The sequence below is a fragment of the Dipodomys ordii genome, unplaced genomic scaffold, assembly GCF_000151885.1.
Source record: "Dipodomys ordii isolate 6190 unplaced genomic scaffold, Dord_2.0 Scaffold63, whole genome shotgun sequence".
Taxonomy (NCBI): Eukaryota; Metazoa; Chordata; class Mammalia; order Rodentia; family Heteromyidae; genus Dipodomys; species Dipodomys ordii.
Genome location: NW_012267279.1, coordinates 7,433,775 through 7,443,483, shown reverse-complemented (window position 1 = coordinate 7,443,483; position 9,709 = coordinate 7,433,775).

Genomic DNA, 9,709 nt, shown 5'->3' with positions numbered 1-9,709 from the left:
AGTTCTAAGCTTCTAAGAGGGAATAATAGATCTCATGCCTAATACAAGAAAGTGTATATTATCTTGCCAAGAGAGGCTAGTTTTGTGTAGCTTATAAATATTATTTTTTTAAATTAAATTTTTTTTGCCGGTCGTGGGGCTTGAACTCTGGGCATAGTTGCTGTCCCTGCACTCTTCAGCTCAAGGCGAACGCTCTACTGCTTAAGCCATAGTGCCACTTCCAGTTTTCTAGTGGTTTATTGGAGATCAGTCTCATGGACTTTTCTGACTGGGCTGGCTTTGAACCATGTTCCTCAGATCTCAACCTCCTGAGTAGCTAGGATTATAGGCGTGAGCTACCAGGTCCTGGCTTATTCTTTACTTTTTTTTCAAAAGAAAACTTTCTTCATTAAAAATAAAATAGCCTAGTAGATGATGTGTTTTTCCCTTTTTCTTTCTTTCTTTCTTTTTTTTGCCGGTTGTGGAGCTTGAACTCTAGGCCTGCCCTCAGCTCTTCAGCTCAAGGCTAGCGCTCTACCACTTGAGCCATAGCGCCACTTCCAGCTTTTTGTGCGTATGTGGTGTTGAGGAATGGAACCCAGGGCCTCATGCGTGCAAGGCAAGCGCTCTGCCCCTGAGCCACCCTCCTAGCCCCTCCCTTTTTGTTTCTTAACCCTCAGTTTTCCTTTGCCTCACACACAGTCCCTTTCACTCCTTGGAACCACCTATGTGGCCCTGGCTGACACTATGTGAGCTCTTGTCCTGGTTGTTCTGCCTGCCTCGGTAAGGCCTGGGTCATATGCCTATGGCAGATGACACTCTCGTTATACTAAGGGCTCCGTGGTTGTCTTTTCCTGGCACCTATCTCTGTGCTCACCCAGGAGTCAACTGTCAACCGGAATGTCGGGCTTCTCTGGTATGAGATATGTATGTCTTGGGAAGGAAGCTATTTGGGGAAAGGGCATGTGGGATTCAGATGGTTTTAGGACTGTAGTGTGTGTGTGTGTGTGTGTGTGTGTGTGTGTGTGTGTGTGTGTGTGTGTGTGTTAGCTCTGAGGCTTGAACTCAGGGTCTGGGTGTTATCACTTAGGTTTTCTTTCCTTCCTTCCTTCCTTCCTTCCTTCCTTCCTTTCCTTCTTTCTTTTTTTGCACAAGATTAGCACTTTATGTACCACTTGAGCCATAGTTCCATATCTGGCTTTTTGCTGGTTAATTGGAGATAAGAGACTCACAAACTTTCCTGCCCAGGCTGGCTTTGAACTATGATCCTCACATTTCAGATTCTTGAGAAACTAGGGTAACAGGCATGAGCCACCAGAGTTTGGCTTGTCAGTTTTTAAAGGAGAGAATTGCAGGGCCATTCTTCCTGGTAAGTGTTTTCCTGACAATATGCAAGACCTTTCAGGTTAAGTGGTTATTCTGTGGATTTTCTGGCCCAGTGAGAGGCTCTGGTTAGTTTCTAGGTCAGGTGCCCAAGAGTAGCATGATTTAGTTCTGAAAGGGAGAACAAATCCTGCTCTTCACCAGCATTCCTCAAAGAGCAATGTGGCCAGTTAGGCAAGTGTACAAACCTCCACTGGGAACTTTTTTTGTACATTTTTTAATTGTAAAAATACTGTACAGAGAGGTTACAGTTACACAAGCAAGGCAATGAGTACATTTCCTATGGGGTATTGTTGCCTCCTCTTTTGTTTTTCCCCTACCATCCCTTCCCTCCCACCTCCACAACTACTCTCCTCTTGCCCCCCCTCCCGCCACCGAAGTTGTAAAGTTCATTTTCAACATAGTGTCTTGTACATCTCATTGTTACAATGGGTTAACCTGTATCCCTATTTAAGCATTTTGTTTTTTCCCTTCCCCTCCCTAAATTAGAGAAGTGTATATACAAGATGCAGGTCCCCGACATCAAATATAGTGAAAACAGGGGTTATACCGTAGGGGAGGAACATACAAAGAAACAACAACAAAAACAAAAATCCACATGGTACATTATAAATACATTAGAAACAATAGCAAGCAAGAAAAAAAATATTTGTGTCTCTATCTTGTGGTTCATTTCGCTTAACAGCATCTTATTGGTCATAGCTTTTGACCTTTTCTGCTTGTCCTACACATGTACTAGTTATTGCAAATAAGAGAAACCATGGGACCTATGTTTCTTTGGGCCTGGCTTACTTCACTTAATATAATCTACTGGGAACTTTTCTGCCACCGAGAAGGGAATTACCGGCCCTTGAAAGCTGTTGCAGATAAATAAGAAGAGTATAAAGTGATTGGACATGGAGTTTTGAAGGATCCTGCTAAAAAAATGTGGCAAATGTAGTTTTTGAGGCACCATTTCTGGAGATTAAGAATTGAAATTGTGTTGCTTTATCTCATGCTGTCTTTTCATGGGCTTTTTCTCTGGTCTGGCTCTGCTTCTTTTTTCCTTCCTTTCTTCCTCAAGTGTATATATGAAGATTTGCAATGCTTCATGTTTGAAGCCTTGAGATGAACTGAGTGAATTCAATATGACCCACAGAGTCACTGGCTTCCCATGCACTTATCTTGCTGTGAAGAGAAAAGCATGTATGGGAAAAAAACCTATTGCTCCAGAAAGAACAAATCTGTCTCAAATATAACTGCTCATTTTAATGTGTCCTTGTGTCTTACCAGAGTATATGGCTGAAGGAGTTGGCCATACAGTGTGGGGGTCACAGCCACCAGGACATCCCAGCCACTGAGACAACTGCTCTGGCAATGCCAACTCCCTAGGTCTCCGTTCTAAGATTCTTTGAGCTGCCCACAAGGCTTGAGTTCCTAGAACCTTAGCAGCTTAAACAAACCCAGAAAGAACTCCACTCATCTTATTTTCTGTTGGGTACATGATGGAGCCATGTGGATCCTATTCCTGTATGTGAGACCAGAGGGAAGGGTAGATTTCCTTCCCAGCTCAAAGCCATTTGTATTGCCAGAGAAGAAGCAGGAAGGCTGCTGCCAGCCTCGATCTTTCTAGAGAAGTTCTGCTTTTGCGATTCTTATGGTCTATGGGAAGTCTCTTGTCAGTATTAGGGATCTTGTTCAAAAGGTGGCAAGAGTGGGATGGGGTTAGGGAAGAGGTTGGAAAAGAGAAAGAAAGTGAGGTAGGAAAATAGTCTCTGCTGCTTCTGGTCTCCTATTGCAGAATGGTTTCTATTGCAGAATAGGTTACTGAGAACTGCTGCCTGGAATCACAGTGGAGACTGTTTATTTCTGTGTAGCCCACCTTCAGTCCTAGGCTGGGATGAATTGGAGCAGGAAGGAGAATGGCAGGGTATGTGGTTAGGACCATGACCCAGGCTTCAAGCTCGTGGCAACAGCCTTGTACTGGTCGAGGTGCAGCCAGAGGATTTCAGATGGAAGCAGGTTTAAGAAGGGAAAGGTAGATTCAACCAAAGGAAGGACTAGGGCAAACTTCGGCTGTTCCACTGTTTTGCTTTGGTCAGCCTTGAATCCTGGGAAGGAACTCTTAAACAATGAATTAAACATCTGACCAAAGTGAAGGAACAAAAATGTTGATGCCTTAGGTCAATTCTTAGCAACATTTCAGGCAGTTTAAGCAAGTAAAGAGACCACCACTCAGGTCAACCTGCAAGGATTGTGACAATTACATCCAATTCTATCCCACTTCGCTTTCCCAGTTTGTTTTTTGTCACTCACTCAATAATACCATGATTTTGTCCTCTTCTCAAGACTCCATGTCTCTATGCCCTTGTGCTGAAGATATTCTCATGGTTAAGCAAAAGTCTCCCCCCCCCCATCTAGAAAATTCTACCCATTCTCATCTTCTGTGTCAATTGCCTTTGTAATGATTTTTCTTAGTCTCCAGATGAAATTAATCTTTGTCTTCTCTGAACGTTTTTTTTCCGGTCATGAGGCTTGAACTCTGGGCCTGGGTGCTGTCCCTCAGCTTTTCAGCTCAAGGCTAGTGCTCTACCACTTTACCCACAGCACCACTTCTGGTTTTCTGCTGGTTTACTGGAGATAAGAGTCTCATGGACTTTCCTGCCTAGGCTGGCTTTGAACTACAATCCTCAGATCTCAGCTTCCTTAGTAATTAGGTGCCACCGGCACCTGGCTTCTCTGAACTTTTTTTTAAATGGACTTTAAGAAAGAAACTGCTAAATATTTTTCCTATTCATTATAGGCAAAATGGTTTCCCCAGATTCTAGGATTTAAAAAATTAAGATCGCAGAGGAAGTTGAACAGCTGAATTATTTAATAGAACCTATAAGAGTCTTAACTTCTGAGATGGAAGAAAATATAGAGGATACTGATAAGTTTTGAGATAGAGTTCACTTTGAAGAGAGAAAATGAAGTTAGATGGTAACTAATGCAATGAAAACTTCGTGTTTACAGTTTGAGAAGGGGTTAATAGTTATAAGGCATCTCTGAATTGTGAGAGCTACTGCTGTAAATAGCCAAGCAGTCTATTGTGACAGCAGATATTAGGCAGGAATAAACCTTACAGAGGCCAGGGGTTTGACCTTAGCAAGTCTAGACACATTAATGTGATTGCCATTACTCTAATCAGATAATCAAGAAAACACTCTACAAAGCAAAGAATCTCATGGAGCTGTTATTTAAAAGATGATAAAAAGTTGCTTCCCATTTCTGTTGAGAACATCATGATGAGAAATGTGGGTAGTTGGGTAGATGAGAGATGTTTGCTGGGCCAGTGGCTCTCATCCAGGGATGGTTTGGCAATGTCCAGGCCACTATGGTAACCATAAACTCTGGATATACTCATGGCATCTAGTGGATAGATGTTAAACATCCTACAATCTACAGATCAGCCCCTACAACCATCACAAAGAACTATCTGGCCCCAAATGCCAGTAGAGCTGAGACCAAGAAAGTTTGGGTTAGATGCAAGGAAAATATTTCTGAATCAGGTATAAGTTAAATACAACACTCACTAATTAGTATAAATAATAGTGAAAACCTCAAAGTCGATGCAAAAACAATCCACAATGAAGGATTTATCAAACACTTTCAAGAGGTTGCAGCGGCCCAAGCCTATCCTCACTACTTGGAAGGAAGAGATCATAGTACTGTGGTTTGAGGCCAGCATGACACAAAAGTTTGAAAGGCTCCATCTCACTCAATGGCTGTGTGTACCAGGTGCCTCTTATCCCTACCGGCAATAGGAAGAACAGATGTATATGTCGGTCTAATCTAGATCAGAAATAAAGCAAAACCCTACCTTGAAAATAATCAACATACAAAAAATATTGGAGGCCTGGCTCAAATGGTAGAGGACTTGTCTTACAAACATGAGGCATAGTTCAGTCCCTAGTACTATAAAAGTTTCAATGAAGACATGATTCAACAAAAACAGGAACACAATAAGAGATGTCCAAATATTACTTACCTGGATTACTGAAGTTTTACATGCCACCTTCAAATTCTGTAGCCAAAACAGATGCCTAAGCCATCTTGTTCCAGTTCCATCCATTGAATTATCAAGGGTCTAGAACCATTTTAGTTGAAATATGATTTGACTTACTAGAGGGAGTCAAGTCTGCTGAGGATACATTAGAAAGTATAGCTCTAGAATTTTAGATTTTAGTGACTACATTAAAAGCAACCCTCTTGAAATCTGCACAGAAGTTCCCTGATATAGGGTTTTAATCACTGTGACTTACAGCTGGCCCTTTTATCCAAGATTATCTTCCTTATGAAAGGTATGAGTTACACCCCCAGGGAATGTGCAGCATTAACTCTGGTCTTTAGCAACACTCTTCTACTGCAACTTACCCTTCCAGAAAAAATAATCATGGTATGACTTTTCCATTTTATTGAGCAAGGAAACCACTATGCCCTCCCATCTTGTCTCTTTTCTAATTCCAAGTCCTTTTAAAACTGATTTAGCATTCTTTTCTGGGATCCAGCGATGCTGAGAATATTTTATGTTACTTTTCCCGTTTTCCCCCACAATGCTATACATAGAATTGGTGTGTGTGTGTGTGTGTGTGTCTGTGTGTGTGTGTAAATATTTTTTTCTAATGGTTTGGGGAAATACTATGTTCATATGAAATTACTAAGTTTTGGACATGTGTTATGGAGAACTTATAATGCTGGCTCTTTTAGAAATGCCAGGTTAAAATTTCAAGGATAGCCTGGGCAGGACAAGACAAAACAACAACAACTCAGTAGTATTACTAATCAAAAGAAATGTGATCGTGGATTCCTATCAGCATACGTACTCTGATTTTTAAAAATTCTGATTTAAGCCATCTAGATGGCCTTCCATTAGTTTCCCTGGCTTCTGCCCCCGGGTGGCTAGCCTGTTGTAGTACTTGCATTTAGCAAGTGTGCTTGTGTGTAAAGTAACTGGATATGGGACGCTCCACTTCCCATATCCTGTCATTTACTCTAACTGACATATGTACAATTTCTTTTGATCTATGCTATCTTGATCTCAGTGCAAATCTCAACTTCCTATCTGTTATGTTAAAAAATGCTTTAATCACAGAGGGGTGACATGGTGGGTTGAATTATTGGATTTAGTAATTTTTCTTCTACTCTGTTAAAAACAAAGTAACAACAAACTTGGACTTCTTCTGAGCCACTTAAGTCACTGATAGTTTGATGAGACATTTTGTGTATCTGTATTTGGAAAGGAAACAAAAAGCAAAGAAAAAGGAATTTAGGGGACTAAGTAGTAGATGGGTAGATTAAGAATAATTCTAATTTAATTTAAATTAATAAAGCTAGACATACCCAAACATTTTCTCTTTTCTTTCATCTTCTATTTTTTGGTATAGAGGTGAGTGAAAGTTCATATAAGCCTATTCATTGCTTAAACAAAAATTAGGACTTTCTGAGCTACCTGTACAAGGCCACCATTACTTTGTGGCCAAAAATCCAAGTCCACCAGAAGAGGGCAGTGTTGAACACTGAGAGGAAAGGGTTGTGACCTGGTAGAGAAGCCCTGCATCTTAAATATTATGCACTGGACAAAGGATATACCATAGACTTTGTTAACTATCTGTGCCTATGTTTTCCTTTTCACTTTTCTAATGGTGATGAAAATGCTCAAAAGTTTAAAAGTTCTCTTGAAACATATTTTATATGTGAATATTAGGCTGTGGGTTACCTCCACTCCCTCCTTTTCCTTCCTCCTCCCCTTCCCCGACTCCCACCCAAGAAAACAAACTATATCCCCTAGAGAACTTCAATCAGGTCTTCAGAAAGATGCAATGGAGAAATTGAGATAAACGTTGTGGATCCCCTAAACACATGCTATATACCTCTTTTGTAAAATCTTATAGTATGTATGATTGAAAGTTTTGTGAAGAAGTAGTTATGTATCTATGACAGATGACAGGATCACAGGATCACCTACTCTGAGAGGACACGGTATCCCGGGGGTACTTGGATTGGTCCTCCTGGATGTAGACACAACCTGTGTAGTTAGTTATTCAACTACTCTGGGTTTCACACAAATGCCATTTCCTTTGGTAAGGAGAGAAGAATCTTCACCAGGGGACCTCATGTCTCAGCATCCACAAGTGGTAAATTTATTAGGGTGATGGACTTAGAACTGAGAATCCTGCATGCCATTAAGGGACTAAAACACCTCTGAATTCTTACAGATGTTGTTTTTGATTTTTGAGACAGGACCTTAGTATGGAACCCAGCCTGGACCCAAATGTGTAGTCTTCCTGCCTAAGCCTCTCACAAATCAGTTTTTGAATTTTTATTTGAAAATGCTAAAACCAGAAGGGGTTATGATTACATAAGTCAGGACAAGAGTACATTTCCTTTTGGACAATGTCACCCCTTCCCTGACTCTCTCATGGTTTTCCCTCCCATCCCACCCACAAGTTGTATAGTTCATGTTCCACACAGTGTCCAGTGAGTATCATTGCTGCATTTATTTACCCTTTGTCCCTCCATTTCTGTGCCTCCCCTTATCCTCCCAAAGACATATAGGCAAACAAGACAAAAGCAAAAGAAAACAAAAAACCTCTTGTTTCCATTTCCTGGAGTTCACAAATAATTTTTTCCTAGCACTAGGGATTGAACACAGGACCTCATGCATCCTTGGCAAGCACTGTACCTGAGCCACACCTCCATCACTGAATCATTTATTTTTTTATTATTATTTTTATTTTTTTGTGAACACACTGTACAGAGGGGTTACAATTACATGGGCAGGATAATGTGTACATTTCTTATCAAGCATTGCAGCCTCCTCTTTTGTTTACCCTTCATATCCCTTCCCAGCCTCCCCCCCCCCCCTCGCCGGCCCCCCCCCCCGCACCAACCTTGTAAAGCTCATTTTTGACAATAACATGCTTTTTCTTCATGCATTTTGAATCATTTATTTTTAATGAGCACACTCTCTGCTTGGAGTAACTGTGTGGCACAGAACAAAAATGTAAAAGTTCTGTATCATGTCATCATTCTTACATGATGGAATATTAAAAGGTTATTTAATTTTTATTTTTTTGTACCAAGACCTGAACTCAGAGCCTCTTGAGGGGTTCTACCATTTGAGCTATGCCTCTAGTCTTGCTTTTATTATTTTATTTCAAATAAGGTCTCATGTTTTTGCCTTGTAGGCCTTTAATCACGATTCTCCTACTTCCATCTCCCTATTAGCTGGGATTACAGTATGATCTAGATTATTTTTTGTTTGTTTGTTTTCTTTTGCTATTCAAGAGGCTGATATCTGAGGATTTTAGTTTGAAGCCAGCCAAGGCAAGAAAGTGGATGCTACTTTTACCTCCAATTAGTCCTCAAAAGACAGGTCTGCCCTGTCAGTTAAATGAGTACAGAGCCTTCAAAGGGCAGTGGTGTGTACCTTTAAAACAATCCCTGCTTGGAGGTATTGGGGTCAAGCCCACATACTATAGCCAAAGGTTTCCATATATTCTCACCATATATATGCTCACCATATATTGGTGAGCAACAGGAATGAGGGAACAAGTTTGGAAAAAGATTTTCCAATTCCTTTGGCCTCACCAAGCCTGCTCTGGGGAAAATCCCCAAACAAAACAAATCATTAAACACTCATGACTAGAACAAGAAGAAACTCTCCTTTTGAGGCCTGTTTTATGGATCCATTAACACCTAGAGAGGCAAGTACTTCCTGTCACCCTCCCAGCTCATTGTCTGGGCAAGCTAGAAGCATGTCATAATGACCTCAGAAAATACACCCAATTAGTGTCTTATTCCTTAATTAACAGCTTGTAAAGTTAACAATACGATAATGATTCAATCAATCTAGAAAGGAATTGGTTCTTTTGTGAGTAGGCAGTGGAGCTTCTTCTAGAGGATTGAGAAATAATTTAGCTAGAAACTCTTCTGGGCAGCATCTTTAATCTTCTGAAAGGAGAAAACTTGGGCTTCTAATCTCTGCAACTAAGAGGGGAATGTTCTGTTGTTTAAAGCCTTCCAATCTAGGGTATTCTGTTATAGCACTCTGAGCAGACTAATGCAATAATATTTAGATGGTCTACTTATAGGGGTTTGGCTTACAGCTTTTTGACTTTATATTAGTTTTCTCTGGACATAACCCCCTAAGTCAAGTAGCATCCATACATTCACTTCTCAGGAGCCTGACGTGTTCAGCTAAGTAGGTCACCTGCTGATGGTGACTTGGACCTTGAGAGCTTGTTTGGAGGTTCTAGCAGGGAAGTGCAGCTACTCAGATACCCTTGACGGAAGACCAGTCCTCCTCTATCAGGGATGGTCATCC